At 39.2% G+C, this 23,565-nt stretch overlaps 1 long non-coding RNA gene across 2 annotated transcripts in view; it reads right to left on the reverse strand.

Moving 5' to 3' along the window:
• The window catches only part of LOC122208900, a 286,790-nt gene that overhangs the window by 23,297 nt on the left and 239,928 nt on the right, over window positions 1-23,565 (reverse strand). Inside the window, exon 1 of one of the 2 annotated variants that reach the window (XR_006197369.1) lies at window positions 5,491-5,558. The exons of the other annotated variant lie outside the window; for it this stretch is intronic. This is a non-coding gene — a long non-coding RNA (uncharacterized LOC122208900). Of the gene's footprint in view, window positions 1-5,490; window positions 5,559-23,565 lie in introns of those variants that run through there. 2 annotated transcript variants of the gene reach the window in all.

Raw genomic sequence — 23,565 nt, forward strand, 5'->3', positions numbered from 1 at the left:
AATAAGGGGGGAAGGAAGAGTCTTTTCTATAAATAGTGCTGGGACAACTGGATAGCCACAGACCAGGGAATGAAGTTGGGCCACTTCCTTACACCATACAAGACAACCACAGTGGATCATGGACCTAGCCTTAGAAGCTAAGTTATAAAATTCTCACAAGAAAATGTAGGAGTAAAAATTCATGACCTCAGGCTAAGCCATGGTCTTCGTGATATAGGACCAAAAGCATAAGCAATAAAAGAACAACTACGTAGATTGGACTTCATCAAAATTTAAAAACTTTTGTGTATGAGGGCACCTGGGTAGCTCAGTTGGTTAAGCGTCTGACTACGGCTCAAGTCATGATCTCATGGTTTTTGAGTTCGAGCCCCACCTCAGGCTCTGTGCTGACAGCTCAGAGACTGGAGCCTTCTTCCGGATTTTGTGCCTCCCTCTGTCTGCCCCACCCTGCCCACACTCTGTGTGTCTCTCAAAAATAAATAAACATTAAAAGAAAAAAATTTAAAAAATAATAAAATTTAAAAAATCAAAAAAAATCTTTTGTGTATCAAAGGATACTATCAAGAAAGTAAAATGACAAATGCAGAATGTGAGAAAATATTTGCAAATCATATATTTGATAAAGGACTTGTAGCCAGAATATTTAAATAACCCTTACAATTCAACAATAAAAAGATAACCCAAAGAAAAAATGTGCCAAGTGTCTGAAGATATAGGTCTCCAGAGGAGATGCAGAAATGATCAGTAATCACACGAAAAGGTATGCAATATTGTTAGTCACTAGGGAAATGCAAATCAAAACCACAATGAGATTCTGCTTCCTACCCAGTAGAATGATTATCATAGAAAAGCTCATAAGAAGTGTTGGCACAAAGGTGGAGAAATTGGAACTCTTACCCAATGCTGGTGGAGGGTGAAGTGATGTGGCTGCTTTAGAAAACAGTTTTGTCATACCCCTTACACCGGTAAACGTAGAGTTGTCCTACGACCCAACAAATTCATCCCTAGATGTACACGTAGGTGAATACATATACCCAGACAAAAATGTGCACACAAATGTTCATAACAACATATTCACAAAGGCAATAAGTGGAAACAATCAAAGGTTCAAACACGAATGAATAAATAAAATGTGATCAACTCATTTGATAAAAAGCAGTAACAAGGAAGTTCTGATGCGTGCTACAGTCTGGATGAACATAAAAACATTATGCTAAGAGTAAACTCAGAATAGCCCACCCATTGTATGGTTTCGTTTATACAAAATGTCCACAATGGTGAACCCACGGAGACAGAAAATAGATGAATGGTTGTCGTAGGCTTGGAGAGATAATGGGGAGAGACTGCTAATGGGCATGGGGTTTCTTTAGGAAGGTGATAACTATGTTCTAAAATTAGACTGTACTAATGGTGTGCAGTTCTGTACTAAAACTTATTGAATTGTGCACTTTAAATGGGTGAACTATATAGTATGTAAATTATGTCTAAATAAAGCCTTAAAAAATGAAAGAATGGATCGAGAGTCCAGAGATGAATCAGACTGGCCTACATTTGGGGCCTTGTATTATGAAATGTCTCTTATCACCTGGGAGACTCCAGGTTCTTTACCTATTCCAATGTCTATTTTAAAATGAAATAAAGTATTAAGCCTTTTATTCTTCCGTGGAAATTTATATTACATGAAAATTGCCATTCTGTTCCAGAATGTAAAGAAATATCTCATTGTAAATGGTATGCCTATCCCAAATGGATAGCTAGAAGCAGCTGAAAAGCGTGTTGTGAAATTTTGGAAACAGTGAAGTTAATGAAAAGACATATTTATAACATCAACAACTTTAATGCCAAACTGGGCAAATTAATTATAAAGTGATTTGAAGGGGTTGGACCAATGAAAGAATCTTAAAACCATCAATATAATATATGCTATAAAACCATAAATATAATTTTCATCTCTTAGTTTCTTCACATATCAAAACTGCAAGTTTTTATTCTGGAATGTGCTAGTTGCAAAGGTGAATGTCAACTCATAGTATTTTTTTCATTAGCACTCATTTGGGAACAAATTATTGACTCAAACTTAACATATATAGACGTTTCTAGAAGTATTCTAGGAAAGTTAACTAATAATTAAGTATGACTAATACCGGGAAAAAAAGGCATGTATCAGGGCTGATTCACAAGTAAGATCTTTCTGGAGTTCATGATGGTCTGCATGTGTAGTCATCTAGAGTCTTCGCAGCCTCCACAAAACTTGTGGTTACCCTCCTTTAGCCTCTTTAAATGGGCACAATGGGCCACCCAAAATCTCGTAAAAGGCTGCTAGAATTTCTTGCTTTTGAAGAGTTTTCTCACCATCCTCTGTCAGTGTGTCCTGATCCTCGCTTTCAGCTTTACTAAGTTAGAAGCTCCATTCCAGTTCCATGTCTTGCTTTTTTAACATTTTGAGGGGAGACTCAGAACCCCATGCATTTCTGCTGTTACAGAGTATGAGAGTTTCCAAACGGTCAATGAGCACTATCTATACCCCAGAACCTCCACCCTTCTCACTGAAGTGGAGGTGATAAAAGTAATTATTATGAAGCACACAATATAAATCAATTTTGACACAGGCGCTTTGTACCTTTCAATCTTCATGGCCATTGTCTGCCATTGGATTTCAATGGGAAATGCGTTAAGTGTTTCAGGAACTTTAATACACTTAAGCAACTATTTAATAGGGTCAGAATCCGAGTATTTAGTCCAGCGCCAGTGTTTCCCTCAGCGTGGCCTAAGAACAGGTGTTAAGGTCACCTGGTTGTTTGTTAAGCAGACAGATTCTCTGGGCCCAGCCCAACCCCCTGAATCAGACTGGGTGGATAGGAGGGATGGGTGGACATGTTAATACTTCACAATTTCCATTGGAGACTGTGATACACGCAAATGTGAAAAGGGACTACATTCTTCCTTGAGCGTTTAGTGCAACATTTCAGCAATTTCCTATGAAGACTCAGTCCCCTCATGGCTGAAGTACACATGAGCACCATCATTTCTACAGTGTATAGAAAAGGATTTTCTTCTCTTTACAATCCCCATTTGTTATACTGTTCATGATTCAGTATGTACCAGAAAATCCAAAAGGAAAAAAAAACACACACACAACAAATTATTCATTGTGTCTGTGGCACCCCTTGACTAAAAAGATAAGCTCATGAACCTGGTTTTTACTGTCATTATTCAAACATATGTAGAGGACCCCCACCACACAACTCTCACGGCTCAGCTGCAGGCTTGTTCCAGAGCTACTAAACCCTCTTGCTTATGACTTAAAGTTGAGTTTCCAAACACAGTCAGTCTGCTCCTATTTCAGACACAAGATCACAGGCATGGAGAGATGTTAATAGACTTCATACTCTTGAGAACATGGCCCTCACAATGGCAGGGGGAAGGGTTTTTATTGGATGCTTGGTAGAAAAGTTTTGTTTAGGATTTAGACAACTGGTTCTATGCATTGTCCACAAATGTAAATAGAAATCCTCTCCAACACCCAACACAATGCCTCATTAATGGCAAATTGCATCACAAAGTTGGACCAGATGAATGTGTCAAGGTACTAACCGAGGGTGAATATCAGAACCTGAAGAGACCTTTCATGGGGCTGCTTTGGATGTGTGCATCTCTTTTCACAATTAAGAAAACATGATCACTGGGGCGCTTGGGTGGCTCAGATTAGGTGTCTCACTTCAGCTCAGGTCATGATCTCGCCGTTCCCGAGTTTGAGCCTTGCATTGGGCTTTGTGCTGATAGCTTCCAGCCTGGAGTTTGTTTCATATTCTGTCTCTCTTTCTCTGCCCCTCCCCCACTCACACGAGCTCACTCTCTCTCAAAATTAACATTAAAAAAATGAAAGAAAAAGAAAAGAAAAGAAAAAACCCATGATCCCTGGTCAAGACTCAGATCCTTTCCCCAGAGGATCAGGTCCCTCCATCTCCATCTGTTTCTCCAGAGTGTGGGGCACTTGGTTTAGAGTAGATTGTGCCATCAATGTGCCAGGCTCTGTGAGTCTCTGACTTTTATAGATTTCTCAGTTGTATTTTGTTTGCCCAAACCACTGTGACTTCAGACAGTGTTATTTTCCCACTCCTTCTTTATGTAATACCGATACCTGCCCTCTGCCTGACAAAGACAAATAAAAGGCACACTTACTGAGAGAATAAAATGAACAAGAAAGAGAAGATGATACTCCGAAGATGCTACTCATTACCAGACACAAGAAAAGGAGAGGAAGGTGCAGAAGATAATTTCAAAAACACAATCCTACTGAGCTGGCAGCGCTGAGGCCTTAGAATACCCCCTTTTAGGGTAAAGTTTCATTCCTGCTGACATGACAGCCATTTTCCCAGCAAAGGAGTTTAACACATTTTATAAATACCCCAACACACATACGCAGTGGTAGTAATAATTAGTTTTCTCCCCTTTCATCTCCATTGTGCTTGCCCACACATATTTCCTATTTCGAGCTTTGGTGTAACAAATGCATCTTTCAAACTGGAAGCCCACGCCTTGTGTGCACAAACACAGGTCTCTTTATCGCCCGGCGCAGTCTCTCCAGCTCGCAGAACTGAACAATGAGGCATTTTCTTTCCTCCCCGGCCCCGGGGCACTGACAGAATTCGTTTAATTTCCTTGTAAAATGTAATCTGCAGATAATAATAGGTCACTCACAGCAATATCACTCCACTCGCCCCAATCGCCCATCGCTGCGCTAATTGTGGGATAATGGAAGAGACAGCTAAGGCACGAGAATGGAATGGGACTTGGGCATTCTGTTTTTGTGATGCTGTGAAGGACGATGGAAGAGAAAGTGGGAGGGAATGCCATAGACACTGCCCCCCTCTCAACTGACTCATGAAAGAAACAAAGGTAAGGCTCCTCGTGTGCAGGACAGCCTTGATATGCTTGATGTCACCTGCAAAGCCCACAGGATTTTGGTGTTTTACTGGGCACAGGCTCTCCCATACCTGATGGAGAAGCTTCCTGGGAGGAAGCAGAGTAGCCACGTGATTGCTGGGCAGGTGACGATCACCCATTTAGTAGTTAATCTTGTTTTAACATATTTCTAATATGTTGGTCACAAACCTCTAAGCCCAAAAGAGAGGCACAGCCTGTTTCTGTATAGTGCGGCTTTCCTCAGGGTGACAGCCTTCATCTGCCCGCCGGGTGCTGTGTTCTCTTGTTTCTGAGTTGGCCAAATCAGGAACTAGCATGAAAGGTGGGTCCCAGGAGGACTATGCTCAACCCACTCACTTAACTGGTATCATAACACGGTTTCTTATTACACAGGCAACACACAGTCGTTGTCAATTATTCGGAAAGAGGGAAGACAGCAGAAACAGGGCCCCCTCCAGAGAAGCCCTGGGTGCAGGCCGTGAGGGTGAAGCAAGCCGTTCTGTGTCAGGAGAGACAGCAGCAAAGGTGGGGCTTGTGCTTACAGTGAGGTTCGGAAAGCCATACCTGAAAAGAGCCTGCGTCTGTCCCTCTCAGCTGTCGATGTCACCCATGGGCTCCGTCTCACCCTCGCTTTCCGCCTACTGGGTGAGGCAGAGGGGTGCTGCTCGGCAGGGCCTCGGGTGCCTCTCCTGCCAAAAAAGCAGAGGCTGCTGGGTCAGCTCGGCAGGCTGGCTCCAGGGCGTCGGGCCAGATGGTCAGGCTCTGAAAGAGGGAAGGAGCGGCCCGTTCGCCGCGCTCACTCTCCAGCCTGGTTTGGGTACGGGCAGCTGGGAAATATGCCCACACCCTGGAGACAGAGGGGAAAGTCAGAACGAGACAGAGTGAGCCTGAGGAAAAAAGTCTAGAAAGTGAAGGGAGTGAAGAGGAAGGCACAGAGGAGGGAACAGGGGATGGGAGAGACAGGCACAGGGGACAGGAGCGAGCTGGGACCCAGGGGAAGAACATGGGGACAGGGATGGAGAGAGAAAGAGAAACAGGCAAGAAGGACTGGATTGCAAGGAAGACGCCTGAATACAATAGAAACCAACAGGAGCTCTGTGGAGCTCCCCAGGGCCTGAGGGGGCTGTGAAGCCGACTGACCTGTGCCGGGCGCTGGGGGCCAAGCGTGTGCCCACAGTGGATGGATGCGTGTGAGGATGTGAGTGTGTGGTGGGGCAGTCAGAGCCGGAGGGGCCTTGACAGGCCTGGATTTGAAAGCTTTCTCGGACTTTTCCAGTTCACTCTGCCACATCTACCCCTAGATCCTTCCAGCACCTCTGTGAGTTTCAGAACTCTTCTTTTTGTTCTTCCTCTCTTCCTTAGAAAGAGTCAGTTCTTCCCCCATTCCAGTCATTCTGTGGACAACCTGGTGACTCTGGTTTGTAACTGCACACACTGAGTTGTAGGAGGGGGTCACCTGGAGGGGGAGTCTTGGGGTCTGAAAGTGGTGTGGGGAAGGGAGCTGGGCCCCACAGGTGTGGGAGCGGTCCGATGGAGGGTGAGACCCGCTTCTTGCGGGGCACTGAGGGCTAAGCCACATGCTAGCTCAAAGGTCTGATGCAGGAAGGCAGGCACAAGGGTCATTCCTGAGCAGTCAGGCGGGTGACTACTCTCTGTCCAGGAGGCCGGCTGTAGGTGCATTAATGGAGTGTTGCAGGCACCCGGATGGATGGACACCCGCTCCAGGGCACAAAGACCACGATGGAATTCTGGAGGCCAATATGGGTTGGGGGAGGGGGGCAGGTGAAGAGAAAGCTCAGTCTGCAGGCAAGGAGAACGAATGGAAGTGGAGGAGATCCAAGGTAGAAAGTGGGGTTTCCCAGCAAATGCAGCTGGGCCTCTCTCTCCCGGGTCACAGCAGGTGACTTGATTCAAAGCCTCTCGAGGTGGAAGGAGGGAAGCAGCTAGAACCTTCTGCCTGTGAAAGTTGTTTCCAGTTCTGGACAAGGTGGATCCATTTGTGGGGAACAAGAAGAAGAGAGTCAGATGTGATGCCTGTCATATAGGTATGCGCAGGTACACAGGACGGGCAAACACACACACATCCCCCCCCCCCCCCCAGAAAGGAATGTTAACTTTATATCCTTGCTGCTCAAAGTGCAGGCTCTCGTGCCCCATCGAGGACATACTGAATCAGAATCTGTGCTTTAAGGAGAGCACACCAAAGTCTGGGAAGCAGTCCCGTACCAGGCAGGGGATCAGGGAAGGCTTCTCAAAGGGCTGGCAATTTCATGAGTTGGGCATTGCTCTCTTTGTCATGCAAGTGAGGAAATGAAGTTTGAAAGATTCTGTATTAGTAGCCCAAGGTAGCATAGCTATTAAATAAAGGTTGGTCCTCAAACTTGGGTGTAATGACTCAAAATTAAATTTGTTAAACTAAGAGTACCACTTATTCATGGCTACTCTGTGCCAAGCCCAGAGCTGAGTATGATGAGGGAGCGTGGGGCAAGCTGAGGACAGAGGGCAAGCTAGCACAACCCTCCCCTCCTCCAGGTTGGATATATGTGATATTCCTCAGGCTCTCCTGGCTGCCCAAGGACAAAGGAAAGGAAAGAAAACAGATGGCTGATAGAGATCACAGCCATACAGGACATAGGTCTCCATCAGTTTACAAATACCTTAGTAAATTACAAGAAAAAGCCAATCTTTTTTTTTAATATTTATTTTTGAGAGACAGAGAGAGACAGAGTGTGGGTGGGGGAGGGGCAGAATGAGAGGCAGACACAGAATCCAAAGCAGGCTCCAGGCTCTGAGCTGTCAGCACAGAGCCCGACGCGGGGCTCAAACTCAAGAACCACGAGATCATGACCTGAGCCGAAGTCGGATGCTTAACCAACTGAGCCACCCAGGCGCCCCAAGAAAAAGTCAATCTTATCAATAGCCGAATCTCCAGAAACCTATAGACTCAGTTTCCAGGAGCCCTAACATCACCCCTCCACAGTGATATGGGGAACAAAGGCAAGACGGAAATGGCAGGTAAAATTAAGTTTCCTCATAACCTGTGGCTCATTGGCAAATACTTGAGGCAAATACAGAGTATACCATATCTCCAGGAATTCCCTACAGTCCTAATGTCTTACTAGAGGGAAACAACCTTAGCTTGACAATAGCAAGGCCTCAGGTGTCATAGGAGTCTTCTTTAGCATATCAAAGTCCCTCTGGAGGCCTCCCTTTGACTTTACCTCCCCCAAGTCCATACTATATAAGAACCACTCTTTACAACCCCAGTGCAGCTTTTTCTGCCCATAGGGCCTGTCCTGTGCTTTAATAAAATCATCTTTTTGCACTAATGATGACTTCAAGAACACTTTCTTGGTTGTCAGCTCCAGACCCCCCCACTATCACCCCAAAACCTCATCGAGTACTTTATTATATCCATTATCTACTTGGATTCTCACAACCACCAAGATATACTTTCTCCAATTCACAGGGCAAGAACTAGTTAACTCAGAGAGGTCAACAATGTTTCTCACAGCTAGCAAGAAGGAGAGCTGGGATTCAGATGCACACTGTCTAACCTCTACACCTGCACTTTACTTTTGATATTGTTCTGTATTGCCCAATGGCTGGCCACAATGACTTCATGCTGCAATTCTGTAGATGGAAAATCTGTTCCCCTATTCTTTTCCCCTCTCTGGTTACAACCGGCCACGGCAGTGAGGCCTGTGGCCAGCAGGCAAGAACCACCAAAGCCACATGTTGAGGACAGGTCTGTGCACATGCTGGTCAATAACACTGAGCACAAGAACTACAGACCAGCTGAGCATTTGGAACTTGACTGTGGGGGCAGAAATAGCAATTTGTGTTCTTTATGCCTGAGCTACACAGTTAATGTCTTCCCGTGGCCACAGGCTGGACCCCCTGGAGCTGCCAGCCTGGGAAAAGTTCAAGGAAATCAGGTTCCCAGAATGTCTCTGGGTTTCCTGGTAGCAGAATGTCTGGGGGACACGTCTGCTCCACTGTTTCTCTAATTATAACAAGACATCTTTCAACTCCCCCTGCTCACTGTTCTTCCCATGCAAACTCCAGGTGGCATTTCCTGTCCTCACAACTCTTGCTTCAAATGCAGGCAGCTGCGAATCCCTGCCCTCTACACTGTTCTGCAGAGCTGACAAAGGGGATGCCAGTGGACCTTCTCACAACGTTGTTTTCTGAGTTCCCTACTCCCCCAGCCTGTGTGTGAATGCATCTGCCTGTAGGAGGGAGCTCTCCAAAATGCAAACCACGTGTGCCTGAAGCAAGACAGCTCCTTGTATTCTATTATACAAAAACTAGCAAAATCCAAAAATACAATCAAATCAGGTGACTGAAAATGTATATGGATCATAACGTACCCCTCAGGGACACAACCATTCAGAAGTCCCAGAGTCTCAATTCTGATTTTCTGAACTGCCTCTCTGAATGATCACTCTCTTGGGTTCAGATCGCCCCCAGGCAGGCTGGAGGCCATGGGCCCTGCTCAGGTGAGGCTACTTAGTGGAGCAGGTTCTTAATAAGGCAGGTGTCAGTGGAGAGAGAAAATATCATTAGTGATTGTTTGTGAAGGAGGAAACGCTCACGGAGTGGCTGGGAAGGCAAGTGACTGCCGTAGCGGTCTATGATCAAAATATAGAGTCCTCATATCCACAGCGGGGCGGATCCCATCTCTGTGTTGGAAAGCAACGACCTCAGGACGACAAAGCCATCCTGTTACTAAGATTCCAGACCACTTAACAGGTACAGGAATATTTAAGGAAAATGGTGCCTGTTTGACTGTACTCATTGTAAAAGGATGTTGAGGCAGGCTTAGTGATTGTGGGAAAGTTACCTGGGAATAAAAACACAGCTTTTAGCTCTACAAATGCTTTTGAGATTAGAGGAGCCCCTTGGTGGCTTTGACTTTAAGTGGAGATTGTTCCCCTGAGAGAAATCAGCCTCAAATTTTCCGAGCGCTCATGGGCATAAGGAAGGAAATTGTTCCAGCAGGGAGGCTTTTATCAAAGAACCGGGTGTAAAGTCAGAAGTAGAGAAAGGCACTCACTACATGTCAGTGGGATAGGCTGCTGGAGCCCTCCAGTTAGAGAGAGGGCGGAGAAGACACGGGTACAAAGCCAGAGGTGACCCTTCCCAAGGTGAGAGCTTCTCAGGAGACCACGGACAGGCGGCGGTTGAGGGGGGGATATGAGCTTGGGATTTCGAACCAAGACTCCTGGCTTGGAGAACCTGACCCATCTTATCTCTTAGCCAGTCTGACCCCAGAGGGATAAACATGGCTTTTGGTTTTTAGCGTTTCTAATTAAGTTATCATTTATATGCAACAGGATTCTCAGATTTTAAGTGTGCAGCTGAGTTTTGATAAACGTATTACCCGTGCTCCTACGAAGCCAGTTAAAATATAAAACATTTCCATCACCCCAAAATGTTTCTTCCTTCTCTTTTCAGCCAATACGCACCCCACCCCACCTCCTTTCCTTCCATGGGCAATCACTGTTCTGAACTCTGTCGTCACAGGTTTAGTTTTGCTTGTTTTAGAGCTTCATATAAATAAAAGTCACTAGTATGTATCCTTTTAGGTTTGGCTTATTTCACCCCAAAGAATGCTTTTAAGATTTGTTTGTCTCTGCTGTTGTGTGTAGAAGTTGGTTCTGGGGTGCCTGGGTGGCTCAGTCGGTGAAATGTCTTTTTGTTTTTTCATGTGGCAAATTTCAGTTTATTTTTATTTTTTTTAAATATAATTTATTGTCAAACTGGTTTCCATACAACACCCAGTGCTCATCCCAACAAGTGGAAGCGTCTGACTCTTAATTTCAGCTCAGGCCATGATCTTGGGGTCTGTGGCACAGGGCCTTGTGTCGGGCTCCACGCTGACAGCATGGAGCCTGCTTGGGATCCTCACTCTGTCCCTCTACTGCCCGTGCTCTCTCCTTCTCTCTTTCTCAAAATAAATAAATAAACTCTTAAAAAAAAAAAAAGAAGTTGGTTCCATTTGATTGCCTAGCAGTATTCAATTATAAGATTATATCACTGTCTGTTTACCTGTTCACCTGTAGATGGACTCTGAGGGTGATAACAGTTTTGGCTATTAAGAATAAAGCTATGAAGAACATTCCTGCACAGGAGTTTTTCTGGACATAGGTACTCATTTACTTGGATAAATACCCAAGAGTGGGATTTCTGAGTTGCAGGGTAGATGTATTTTTAGCTTTATAAGACTCTATCAAATTGTTTCTCAACATAGTTGAACCGCTTTACATTTCCAAAAGCAATGTAAGAGCATTCCAGCATGTTCCACATCCTTACTAACCCTTAATATTGTCTGTCTTTTAAAATTTAGCTGTACTGATGTCTGTCTGTAAAGTGGTGTCTCCTGTGATTTGATTTCCCTTCTCTGAGGACTGTGTGATGCCACTTCTTACAAACTTGTTGGCTGAGTATATCTCTTCTTTTGCCAGTGATTTCTCCATTTTCTTCTTGGATTATTTGTTTTATTATTGAACTGTATGAGTTCTTTGTAGATTCTAGATAAAAGTCCTTTGCAAATATTTTTTTTCCAGTCTGCCGCTTTTCTGAAGGTGATTTTCTTCAAGAGCAGAAGATGTTAAAGTCTATTTTTTTGTATTTTATTATTAGTGCTATTGGAGTCTCATCTAAGAAATTTTCATCTATGTTATTGGCATGAAGATATTCTTTCATATTTTTATAGGAGTTGTCTAGTTGTAGCTTTTATGCTGAGCTATATGATCCATTTAAAATTAACTTTTGTGAATGATATGGGTAAGGATTGAGGTCTCTCCTGATTTTTTAATCTACCTGTCCAGTTGATCCAACACTATTTCTTAAGGACTTTCCTTTCCCCACTGAATTGCCTTGATACCTATAGATGTGAGTTTATTTATGGACTCTGATTTTTGTTCTAATTGAATTATTTGTCCTCACAATACAGCTGCACAAAATTTTCATTTGCTGAAGGTTTTCAAAATCAGGCACTATAAGTCTTCTATCGTTTTTATTAAGATAGGTTTTGACTATTCTAGGGCCTTTGAATTTGCACATACATTTTAGAATGCACGTATCTATTAGCACAAATGGACCTGCTGGGATTTTAATTAGAAACACAATGAATCTGTAGAACAATTTGGGGAGGAATTAGATCTTAACAGTATTGAATTTTCCAATCCCTGAACATGGTAAACCTTTTGTTTATGTCTTTTTAATTTTCATCAGGACAGTGTTTTATAGTTTGCTGTGTAGAAGCCTGGCTTATATTTAAAGAAAAAAAATCTGTATCCTCAAATATTTTGTTGATGTCTGTTAATGTTGTTGTAGATGATATTACTTTAAAGTTCATTTTCCAATCACTATATTAGTTATCAACTGCTGTATAATAAACCACTCAACAATTCAGTGGCTTAATATAACAGTATTTTATATTCCTTCTCTATTGTTCCTTCTCTGTTTGGAGCCAATTAGATGGCAAATTCCAGGTCTCCTAAGGCTGCAGTGAAATATCAAACAAAACTGCAACCATCTGAAGGTTTGACCTGTGACTAGATGATCCCATCACAAATTAGCTCTCACGGGGTTGACAATTTGGTGTTGATCATATTCACTCTATGAGCCTCCCCATGGGGTTGCTTGAATATCTTTATATCAGGGTCACTGGCTTCCTCCACACATCCAAAAGACCTAAGGAAAAGCTGAAATGCCTTTTATGTAATGCCTTGTTACTTTTGACTTATTCTATTCGTCATTTAATGCAGCCCTGATTCAGTGTCTGGGGGGGAATAAATAGTGGGAGGCAAGGATCACTGGGGACCATTTTGGAGACTGACTACTAATCTAATCTATAGAAATAGAATTGATTTCTGTAAGTTGATTTGTATGCCATGCTAAATTGACAGTAATTTTAGTAGGTTTTATTAGGTGCATTAATCCTATGTAAACAATCATGTCATCTGTGAATACAGTTATCTCTTCCTAATCTCATGCCTTCTACTTGAGTGCATTGGCTAAAATGTGCAGTACAATGTTGAATAGAAATGGTAAGAGTAGACATCCTTGTCTTCTCCGTCTCAGGTAGAACACATTTAATACTTAACCTAAAGCGAAATGTTGTAATGTTTTTTTCATGGATGTCCTTTATTAGCTTGAAAAACTTTCCTTCTATTCCTAGATTCCTGAGAGCTTTTCCCCCCTCTATAATACCATGAGACTGAATTTTGTCAAATGCTTTTTTCCTGCATCTATTAAAGTAATTACATAATTTTTTTCTGTTTTATTTTGTTAATGTGGTAAATTACACTAGGTTAGCATGCCCAAATCAATCAATTTTGCATTTTGGAATAAATCCCAATGATGCATTACCCCTTTTTTGTATTTCTGGATTAATTTTCCTAACGCACTTTTAAGGACTTTTGCATTCGGGCTATGAATTTATTTACTAATAATATACTTGTTACGTTTTGATTATCAGAGTAATATTGACCTTAAACAGGTCAGAAGTGTTAGCCAATTTTCTGTTTTCTAAAAGAAATTTTGTGTGATTAGTGTTATCTCTTTCTTAAATGTTTCTTATAAGATTTTTTCCCTAAGTCAATTTCTCTAAAGATATATTACTATTCCCTTTGTATATATCTTATTTATTCATCTGTTGATGGATACTTAGGTTGTTTCCATGTCTTAGATATTGTGAATAATGCTGAAACCAACATGGGAGTGTAGATATCTCTGGAAGATTCTGATTTCAATTTCTTTGGATATATACCCAGAAGTGGGATTGATGGGTCATATGGTAGTTCTGTTTTTATTTTTATTTTTTTATCAACAGTTGTGTGCATTACTCAGTGCTTTGATAAGTGTAGTCACCATCTGTCACCAAACATCATTATTAGAATATTACTATGTTCTCTATGCTGTATCTTCCAACTGCATAACCTATTTATTTTACAACTGTAAGTTTGTACCCCTTAATCCCCCTTATGTATTTCACCTATCCTTACACTCACTTCCCCTTTGGCAAACATCAGTTTGTTCTCTGTATTTAAAAGTCTATTATTTGTTCATTTGTTTTAGTGTATGTAATAAAACACACACACACACATATATATATATGCCTCATATATATATGTTTCACATTGTGTGTTTCACATATGTGTGTGTGTCTCATATAGTGTGTGGGTTTCATATGTATATATATGAAATGATATAGTCTTTCTTTCTGATTTATTTCACTGAGCATAATATCCTCTAGGTCCATCTGTGTTGTTACAAAAAGCAAGGTGCCATTCTTTTTTTTTTTTTTTTTTTTTTTTTTTTTTACAGATGAGCAATATTCCATTGTGTGTGTGTGTGTGTGTGTGTGTGTGTGTGTGTGTGTGTGTGTATCTTCTTTATCCCTTTATCTATCGCTGGACATTTGACTTGTTTCCATATCTTGGCCAATGTAAATAATGCTGCAATGAATATAGAGGTGTAAATATCTTTTTAAGTTAACATTTTCACTTTCTCTGGGTGACCCGGTAGTGGAACTACTGGCTTATATGGCACTTTATTTTTAATTTTTTGAGGAACCTCCATACTGTTTTCCACAGAAGCTACACCAATTTACATTCCCACCAACAGTGCAGGAGAGTTCCTTTTACTCTACATCTTGCCAATGTTTATTTCTTGTTTTGTTGTTGTTGTTGTTGTTGTTGTTGTTGTTGTTGTTTGAGTCTAGCAATTCTGAGAGGTGTAAGGTGATAAGTCATTGTGGTTTGGATTTGCATTTCCCTAATGATGAGTGATGTTGAGCATCTTTTCATGTGTCTGTTTGCCATCTGTATGTATTCTTTGGTAAAATGTCTATTTATGTATTCTGCTCATTCTGCTCCTTGTTTTGTTGATAGTTTCCTTCCTTGTGCAAAAGTTTTTTATTGCGGTATAGTCTCAATATTTTTGCTTTTGTTTCCCTTGCTTCAGGAGACATATCTAGAAAAATGTTGCTAAGGTCAATGTCAAAGATATTACTGCCTATGTTTTCTTCTGGTTTTATGTTTTAATGTCTCACATTTAGATCTTTAACCTATTTTGAGTTTATTTTTCTGGGCAATGTAAGAAAGTGGTCCAGATTCATTCTTTTGCACATGGTTGTCTAGTTTTGCCAGCATCATTTTTTAAAGAGTGTGTCTTTTCCCCATTGTATATTCTTGCCTCCTTTGTCATAGATTAATTGACCACATAAGCATGGGTTTATTTCCAGGTCATCTATTCTGTCCTATTGTTCTGTGTCCATTTTTGTACCAATACCGTACTGTTTGACTGATACAGCTTTGTAATATATCTTTTAATCTGGAATTGTGATACTTCTAGCTTTGTTCTTCTTTATCAAGATTCTTTTGGCATTTGGTGGTCTTTTGTAGTTCCATACAAATTTTAGGATCGCTTGTTCTAGTTTTGTGAAAAATGTTGGTATTTTGATAGGGATTGCATTGAGTCTCTAGAATGCTTTGGGTACTATGGACATTTTAACAATATTCTTCTGACCCATAAGCATGGATTATCTTTCCATTTCTGTCATCTTTAATGTCTTTCATCACTGTTTTATGGTTTCCAGAAGAAAGGTTTTTTACCTCCTTGGTTACATTTATTCTTAGGTATTTTATTATTTTGGGTATAATTATATAAAAGGGATTGTTTGTTTTTTAAAAGTGTTTATTTAAATTCCAGTTAGCATACAGTGTTATATTATTTTCAGGGGTACAATATAGTAATTCAAAACTTCCATATATAACCCAGTGCTAATCAAAAGTGTACTCCTTAATCTCTTCCACCAATTTACCCATCCCTGCCCACCCCTCCCGCTCTCTTCCCCTCTGGTAAATATCAGTTTGTTCTCTGTAGTTAAGACTCTGTTTCTTGGTTTGCCTCTCTCTTTTTTTGTCCCTTTATTCATTTGTTTCTTAAATTCCATGTATGAGTGAAATCATATGGTATTTCTCTTTTTCTTTCTTACTTTCCTTAGCATAATACTCTCTAATTTCATCCATGTCATTGCAGATGTCAAGATTTCATTCTTTATTTTATGGCTAAGTAACCTATTTTATGGCTAAGCTATGTGTATATGTACCACATCTTTATCCATCAATTAAGGGACACTTGGGCTGCTGCCATATCTTGGCTATTGTAAACAATGCTGCTATAAACATCAGGATGCATGTATCCCTTTGAATTAGCATTTTTGTATTCTTTGGGTAAATACCTGGTAGTACAATGGGTGGATCATAGTGAGTTCTATTTTTAACTTTTTGAGGAAACTCCATGCTGTTTTTTAGAGTAGCTGCACCAGTTGGGATTCCCATCAACAATGCACGAGGGTTCCCCTTCCTCTACTTCTTTGCCAACACCTGATGTTTCTTGTGTTATTTTTGTCATTCTGATAGGTGTTAAAATGATACCACATTATAGTTTTGATTTGGATTTCCGTGATAAGTGATGTTGAGAATCTTTTCATGTGTCAACCATCTGTGTGTCTTTTTTGGAAAACTGTCTATTGATGTGTTCAAATTTTTTAACTGGATTATTCATGTTTTGGGTGTTGAGTTTCATAAGTTCTTTATATACTGTGGATACTAACCCTTTATCAGATAAGTCACTTGCAAATACTTTGTCCCAATCAGTAGGTTGCCTTTTAGTTTTGTTGTTTCCTTTGCTGTACTTTGCCTCAGGAGACCTATCTACAAATAGGTCGCTTTGGTCTATGTCAAAGAAGTTACTGGCTGCATTCTCTTCTAGGATTTTTATGGTTTCAGGTCTCACATTTAGGTCTTTAATCCAGTTTTTAATTCATTTTTGTGTATGGTGTAAGAACGTGGTCCAGTTTCTTCTTATTTTCATGCTACTGTCCAGTGTTACCAACACTATTTGTTGGAGAGACCCTCTTTTCCACACTGGATATTCCTTTCTACATTGTCAAAGATTAATTGACCACATAATTGTGGGTTAATTTCTGGGTTTTCTTTTCTTTTTTTTTTTATTTTTTTTTTAAATTTACACTCAAATTAGCATATAATGGAACAATGATTTCAGGAGTAGATTCCTTAATTCCCCTTACCCATTTAGCCCATCCCCCCCCCCCACAACCCCTCCAGTAACCCTCTGTTTGTTCTCCATATTTAAGAGTCTCTTACGTTTTGTCCCCCTCCCTGTTTTCATACTGTTTTTGTTTCTCTTCCTGTAGGTTCATGTGTTTTGTATCTTAAAGTCCTCATATGAGAGAAGTCATATGATATTTGTCTTTCTGTGACTGGCTAATTTCGCTTAGCATAATACCCTCTATATCGTTAAAGTGTCAGTACTACCCGAAACAATCTACATATTCAATGCAATCCCTATCAAAATAACACCAGCATTCTTCACAGAGCTAGAACAAATAATCCTAAAACTTGTATGGAACCAGAAAAGACCCTGAATAGCCAAAGCAATCTTGAAAAAGAAAACCAAAGCAGATAGCATCACATTTCTGGGTTTTCTATTCTGTTCTATTCATCTATGTGTCTGTTTTTGTGCCAGTACCATACTCTTTTGATTACTACAGCTTTCTAATATGACTTGAAGTCTAGAACTGTGATGCTTCCAGCTTTGCTTTGCTTTTCCAAGATTGCTTTGGCTATTTGGGGTCTTTTGCGGTTCCATATAAATTTTAGGATTGTTTGTTCTAGCTCTATGAAAAATGCTGTGGGTATTTTGACAGCTTGCTTTGGATAGTATAGACATTTAGCAATATTTGTTCTTTTGATCCATGAACATGGAATGTTTCTTCTGTTTCTTTGTGTCACTTTTAATTTCTTTCATCAATGGTGTTATAGCTTTCACAGTACAGGTCTTTCACCTCTTTAGTTAGGTTTATCCTAAGGTATCTTATTGTTTTTGGTGCAATTATAAATGGGATTCATTCTCAAAGGAATTTTCTTCTTAATTTCTCTTACTTTGATATTAGTGTATAGAAATGCAGTGGATTTTTTGTATATTAATTTTGTATCGTGCAACCCCACTGAATTCATTTATCAGTTTTGATAGGTTTTGGTGGAGTCTTTAGGGTTTTCTATGTAGAATATCATGTCATCTGCAAATAATGATACTTTAACTTCTTCCTTACCAGTTTGGATGCTTTTTATTTCTTTTGTCTGATTGCTGTGGCTAGAACTTGCAGGACTATATTGAATAAAAATGGCCAGAGTGGAAATGCTTGGCTTGTTCTTGACCTTAGAGGAAAAGCTCTCAATTTTTCACCATTGAGTTTGTTGTTAGCTGTGGGTTTTTCATAGATGGCATTTATTTTGTTGAGATATATTCCTTCTAAGCCCACTTTGTTGAGAATTTTGATCATGAATGGATGTTGTATTTATCCAAATTATTTTTCTGCATCTACTGAGATGACCTTGTGCCTTTTATCCTTTCTCTTGTTAACATGATATATCATGTTGTTGATTTTGCAACTGTTGAATCACTTACACTCCTCTAATAAATCCTACTAGATTGAATTTTTTTTCTGTATTGTTGAATTTGTTTTGGTAATATTTCATCATGGATTTCTGCATCTATGTTCATCAGGGACATTGGCCTGTAGTTTTCATTTTGTTTGGTAGCATCTTTATCTGGTTTTGGTACCAGGATAATGCTGGCCTCATAGAATGAATTTAGAAGCTTTTCTTCCTTTTCTATTTCTTTGGAATGGTTTGAAAAGAATAGGTATTAAGTCATCTTTAACTGTTTTTGGTAGAATCCACCTGTGAATCCATGTGGTCCTAGACTTAGGGAGGTTGTTTTTGGTTGTTGTTGTTGTTGTGTTGCTTTGGGTTGGCTTTGGGTTTGTTGTTGTTGTTGTTGTTGTTTTTAATATTACTGATTCAACTTCATTACTAGTAACAGGTCTCTTCACATTTTGTATTTCCTCCTGATTCACTTTTGAAAGAATATATGTTTCTAGGAATTTATCCATTTCTTGTTCTCCAATTTTGTATGAAATTTTTCCATAATATTCTCTTAAAATCCATTGTATTTCTATGCTGTTATTTGTTAATCTCCTTTCAGACTTTGAGTCTTCTCTCCTTTTCTTGATGTCTGACTAAAGGTTTATCATTTTTTTATTTTATCTTTTCTAAAAACCATCTTTTGGCTTCATTAATCTTTTCTATTCGGTTTTTAAGTCTCTATTTCACTATTTCTGCGTTAATCTTTATTATTTCCTTCCTTCTACTAGCTTTTGGGCTTTGATTATTTTTCTTTTTGTAGCCTCTTTAGATGTAAAGTTAGGTCATTTCTGTGAGATTTTTCTTGCTTCTTGACGTATGCCTGTATTGCTGTAAACTTCCAAAAGTATGTTTGCTGCATCCCAAAGATTTTGGGCCAGTGTGTTTTCATTTTCGTTTGTCTCCATATATTTATTTCCTCTTTGATGTCTTGTTTGACCCATTCTTTAGTAGCATGCTATTTCACTTCCATGTATTTGTATTCTTTCCAGATTTTTTTCTCATAGATGATATCTAGGTTTACACCATTGTGGTTGGAAATGATGCTTGATAGAATTTCAGTCTTCTTGAATTCATCAAGATTTATTTTATTATTATTATTATTATTATTATTATTATTATTATTTTGCAGCTTAATGTGGGAGGGCAGATATCTCTAGAGGATCCTCACTTCAATTTGTTTTGATAAATACCCAGAAGTAGGATTGCTGGATCATACAGTAGTTTTTAAATTTTTTTAACTTCATATTGTTTTCTATACTGGCTGTATCAGTTTGTATTCCCACCAACAGTGCATGAGGATTCCCTTTTCTCCACAGCCTTGCCAATACTTACCTCTTGTCATTTTGATGACAGCCATTTTAACCTGTGTGTAGTGATGTTTTATTGTGGTTTTGATTTGCATTTTCCCAATGATGAGTGATGTTGAGCACTTTTTCATATACCTGTTGACCATGTATATGTTTTCTCTGGAAAACTGTCTATTTAGTTCCTCTGCCCATTTTTTAATTGAGTTTGTAGTTTTTTCTGCTATTGAATTGTAAGACTTCTTTATATATTTTGGATATTAACCTTTCATCAGATACAGAATTTACAAATACTTCTCCCATTCCTTATGTTGTCTTTTCATCTTGTTGATTCCTTTGCTGTGCACAGCCTTTTGTTTGATAGGATTCTATTTTTGCTTTTGTTGCCTGTGCTTTTGCTCCCACATGCAAGAAATCATTGTCAAGCAGTTTGTTTCCTATGTTTTCTTCTAGGAGTTTTATGGTTTCAGGTCTTCCATTTCAAGTTCTTTTTTTTTTTTTTTTTTTTTTTTAGTGTTTTATTCTTCTGCATGTGACTCTATAGTTTTCCCACCAACATTTATTGAAGAGATGATCGTTTGAGTATCCCCAATGAGTATTATTGGATTCTTTGTCAAATATTAACTGACCATATATGTGAGAGTTTATTTCTGGACTCTCAGTCCTGTTTCATAGGTCTGTATGTTTATTTGTAAGCCAGTACCACACTATTTACATTATTACAGCTTTGTATTACATTTTGACACCTGGAAATGTGGTGCCTCTGGCTTTGTTCTTCTTTCTCAGGATTGCTTTTGGCTACTTGGGATCTTTAAAAGTAGGCCCCATAGGAATTCTAGCATGGCTTTTTCTATTTCTGTGAAAAATACAGTTGTGATTTTGATGGGGACTGCATTTAATCAATAGATGGATTTGGGTAATATGAGCATTCTTAACAGTATTAATTTTTCTAGTACATGAACACAGGCTATATTCCCATTTGTATCCTCAGGTTTTTCATCCAAATTTGTAGGGTTTTTTTTTTGAACTTTTAAAAGTATTTACTAGCAATTGTTTTATTGACTGAAAAATTGGTTTCCTGGTAAGTGGGCCTGAGTTACAGCTGTATTGAAAATATATTTTTTACTTTTATTTTTTATTTTTTAAGATTTACATCGAAATTAGTTAGCATATAGTGAAACAATGATTTCAGGAGTAGATTCCTTAAGGCCCCTTACTCATTTAGACCATCCCCCCCTCCACAACCCCTCCAGCAACCCTCAGTTTATTCTCCATATTTATGAGTCTCTTCTGTTTTGTCCCCATCTCTGTTTTTATATTATTTTTGTTTCTCTTCCCTTATGTTCATCTGTTTTGTCTCTTAAAGTCCTCAGATGAGTGAAGTCATATGATTTTTGTCTTTCTCTGACTAATTTCACTTTCATTGCTGAATAATACTCCATTGTATATATATGCCACTTCTTCTTTATCCATTCATCCATCGATGGACATTTGGGCTTTTTCCATACTTTGGCTATTGTCGATAGTGCTGCTATAAACATGGTGGTGCATGTGTCCCTTCGAAACAGCACACCTGTATCCCATGGATAAATGCCTAGTAGTGCAATTGCTGGGTCGTAGGGTAGTTCTATTTTTAGTTTTTTGAGGAACCTCCACACTGTTTTCCAGAGTGACTGCACCAGCTTGCATTGCCACCAACAATGCAAAAGAGATCCTCTTTCTCCACATCCTCACCAACATCTGTTGTTGCCTGAGTTGTTAATGTTAGTCATTCTGATAGGTGTGAGGTGGTATCTCATTGTGGTTTTGATCTGTATTTCCCTGATGATGAGTGATGTTGAGCATTTTTTCATGTGTCAGTCAGCCATCTGGATGTCTTCCTTGGCAAAGATTCTTTCATGTCTTTCACCCATTTATTCACTGGATTATTTGTTTTTTGGGTGTTGAGTTTGATAAGTTCTTTGTAGACTTTGGATACTAACCCTTTATCTAATATGTCATTTGCAAATATCTTCTCCCATTCTGTTGGTTGCCTTTATTTTTGCTGATTGTTTCCTTCGCTGTACAGAAGCTTTTTATTTTGATGAGGTCCCAGTAGTTCATTTTTGCTTTTGTTTCCCTTGCCTCTGGAGATGTGTTGAGTAAGAAGTTGCTGTGGCCAAGATCAAAGAGGTTTTTGCCTGCTTTCTCCTCAAGGATTTTGATGGCTTCCTGACCTCAATGTAAGACCATGTAAAATCTTGTAGTTTTAAGTGTACAGAACTTTCACCTTCTTGGTTAACTTATTATTTTCTTACTTTTGATGCTATTGTGAATGGGATTGTTTTATTTCTTTAAGATGTTTTGTTATACTATAGAAATGCAACTGTTGTCTGTATTTTGATTTTTGTATCCTGCAACTTTACTGAATTGGTTGGTTGGTTCTAGCAGTTTTTGTGGCGTTTTTAGGATTTTCTCTATACAATCATGTCATCTGCAAATAGACACGATTTTACTTCTTCCTTTTTTATTTGGATACCTTTTATTTTTTTGTCTTGTCTGATTGCTCTGCCTAGGATTTCGTCTTGTCTGATTGCTCTGCCTAGGATTTCCATTACTATGTGGAGTAGAAGTGGTGAGAATGGGCATCTTTGCCTAGCTCCTGATATTAGAAAGCTTTTGATCTTTGAGCAAGTATGATATCTGTGAACTTGTATGGTCCTTATTGTGTTAGTTATGTTCCTCTTATACCCAATTCATTGTGCATTTGAGCATCATAAAAGAATGTTGTACTTTGTCACATGCTTTTTATGCATTTATTGGGATGAATATAGTATTTTTATTTTTCATTCTATTATGGTTATCACATTCCTTGATTTTTTTTTTTCACATTTCTTGATTTGTATATGTTGAGCCTTCTTTGCATCCCAGGGATAAATCTCACTTGATCATAGTAAATGATCCTTGTAAATTGTTGTTGGATTCAGTTTGCTAATATTTTGTTGAGAATTTTTTAATGTATATACATCAGGAATATTGGCCTGTAGTTTTTCTTTTCTTGTAGTATCCTTATCTGGCTTTGCCATCAGGGTATTGCCTTATAAAATGAGTTGGGGAGTGTTCCCTAGCCCCTTCAGTTTTGGGGAGAGTTTGAAAAGGATTGGCATTAATTCTTCAAGTGTTTGGCAGAATTCCCCAGTGAAATTAACTGGTTTTGATCTTTGCCATTTTGTGAGTTTTTTGATTACTACCTCCATCTCCTTACTCCAATATTTGTCTTTTCAGATGTTCTATGTCTTCATCATCCAATCTTGGCAGGTTGGATGTTCTTAAGAGTTTATTTATTTCTTCTATGGTTATCCAGTTTGTTGGCATATAATTGCTCATATTAGTCTCACACAAACCTTTTGTATTGCTTTGATATCAGTTGTAATGTCTTTATTTTCTGATTTATATTTTGAGTCCTCTGTTTTTCTCAGTCTAGCTAAAGGTTTCTCTTTTTTTCCCCCAAATAAACAGCTCTTAGTTTCATTGCTCTTTGCTATTATGTTTCTGGTCTCTGTCAGGTAGTTCTACTCTGGTGTTTATTCCCTTTATTCTGCTAACAGGGGTTAGGGGTTGTTGGTTTTTTTTAGTGTTTTTTTTTCCTAGTTTCTTGAGATGCAATAAGAGGTTGAGATATTATTTTTTAACATAGGATTTATTGCTATAAATATGCCTATTGGAACTGCTTTTGCAGCATCCCATAGGTTTTGATATGTTGTGCTTCCATTTTCATTTCAGAAGATTTCTTGCTTGCCCTTTTGATTTCTTCTTTGACTAATTGG

This window comes from Panthera leo, chromosome E2, assembly GCF_018350215.1.
Source record: "Panthera leo isolate Ple1 chromosome E2, P.leo_Ple1_pat1.1, whole genome shotgun sequence".
Taxonomy (NCBI): Eukaryota; Metazoa; Chordata; class Mammalia; order Carnivora; family Felidae; genus Panthera; species Panthera leo.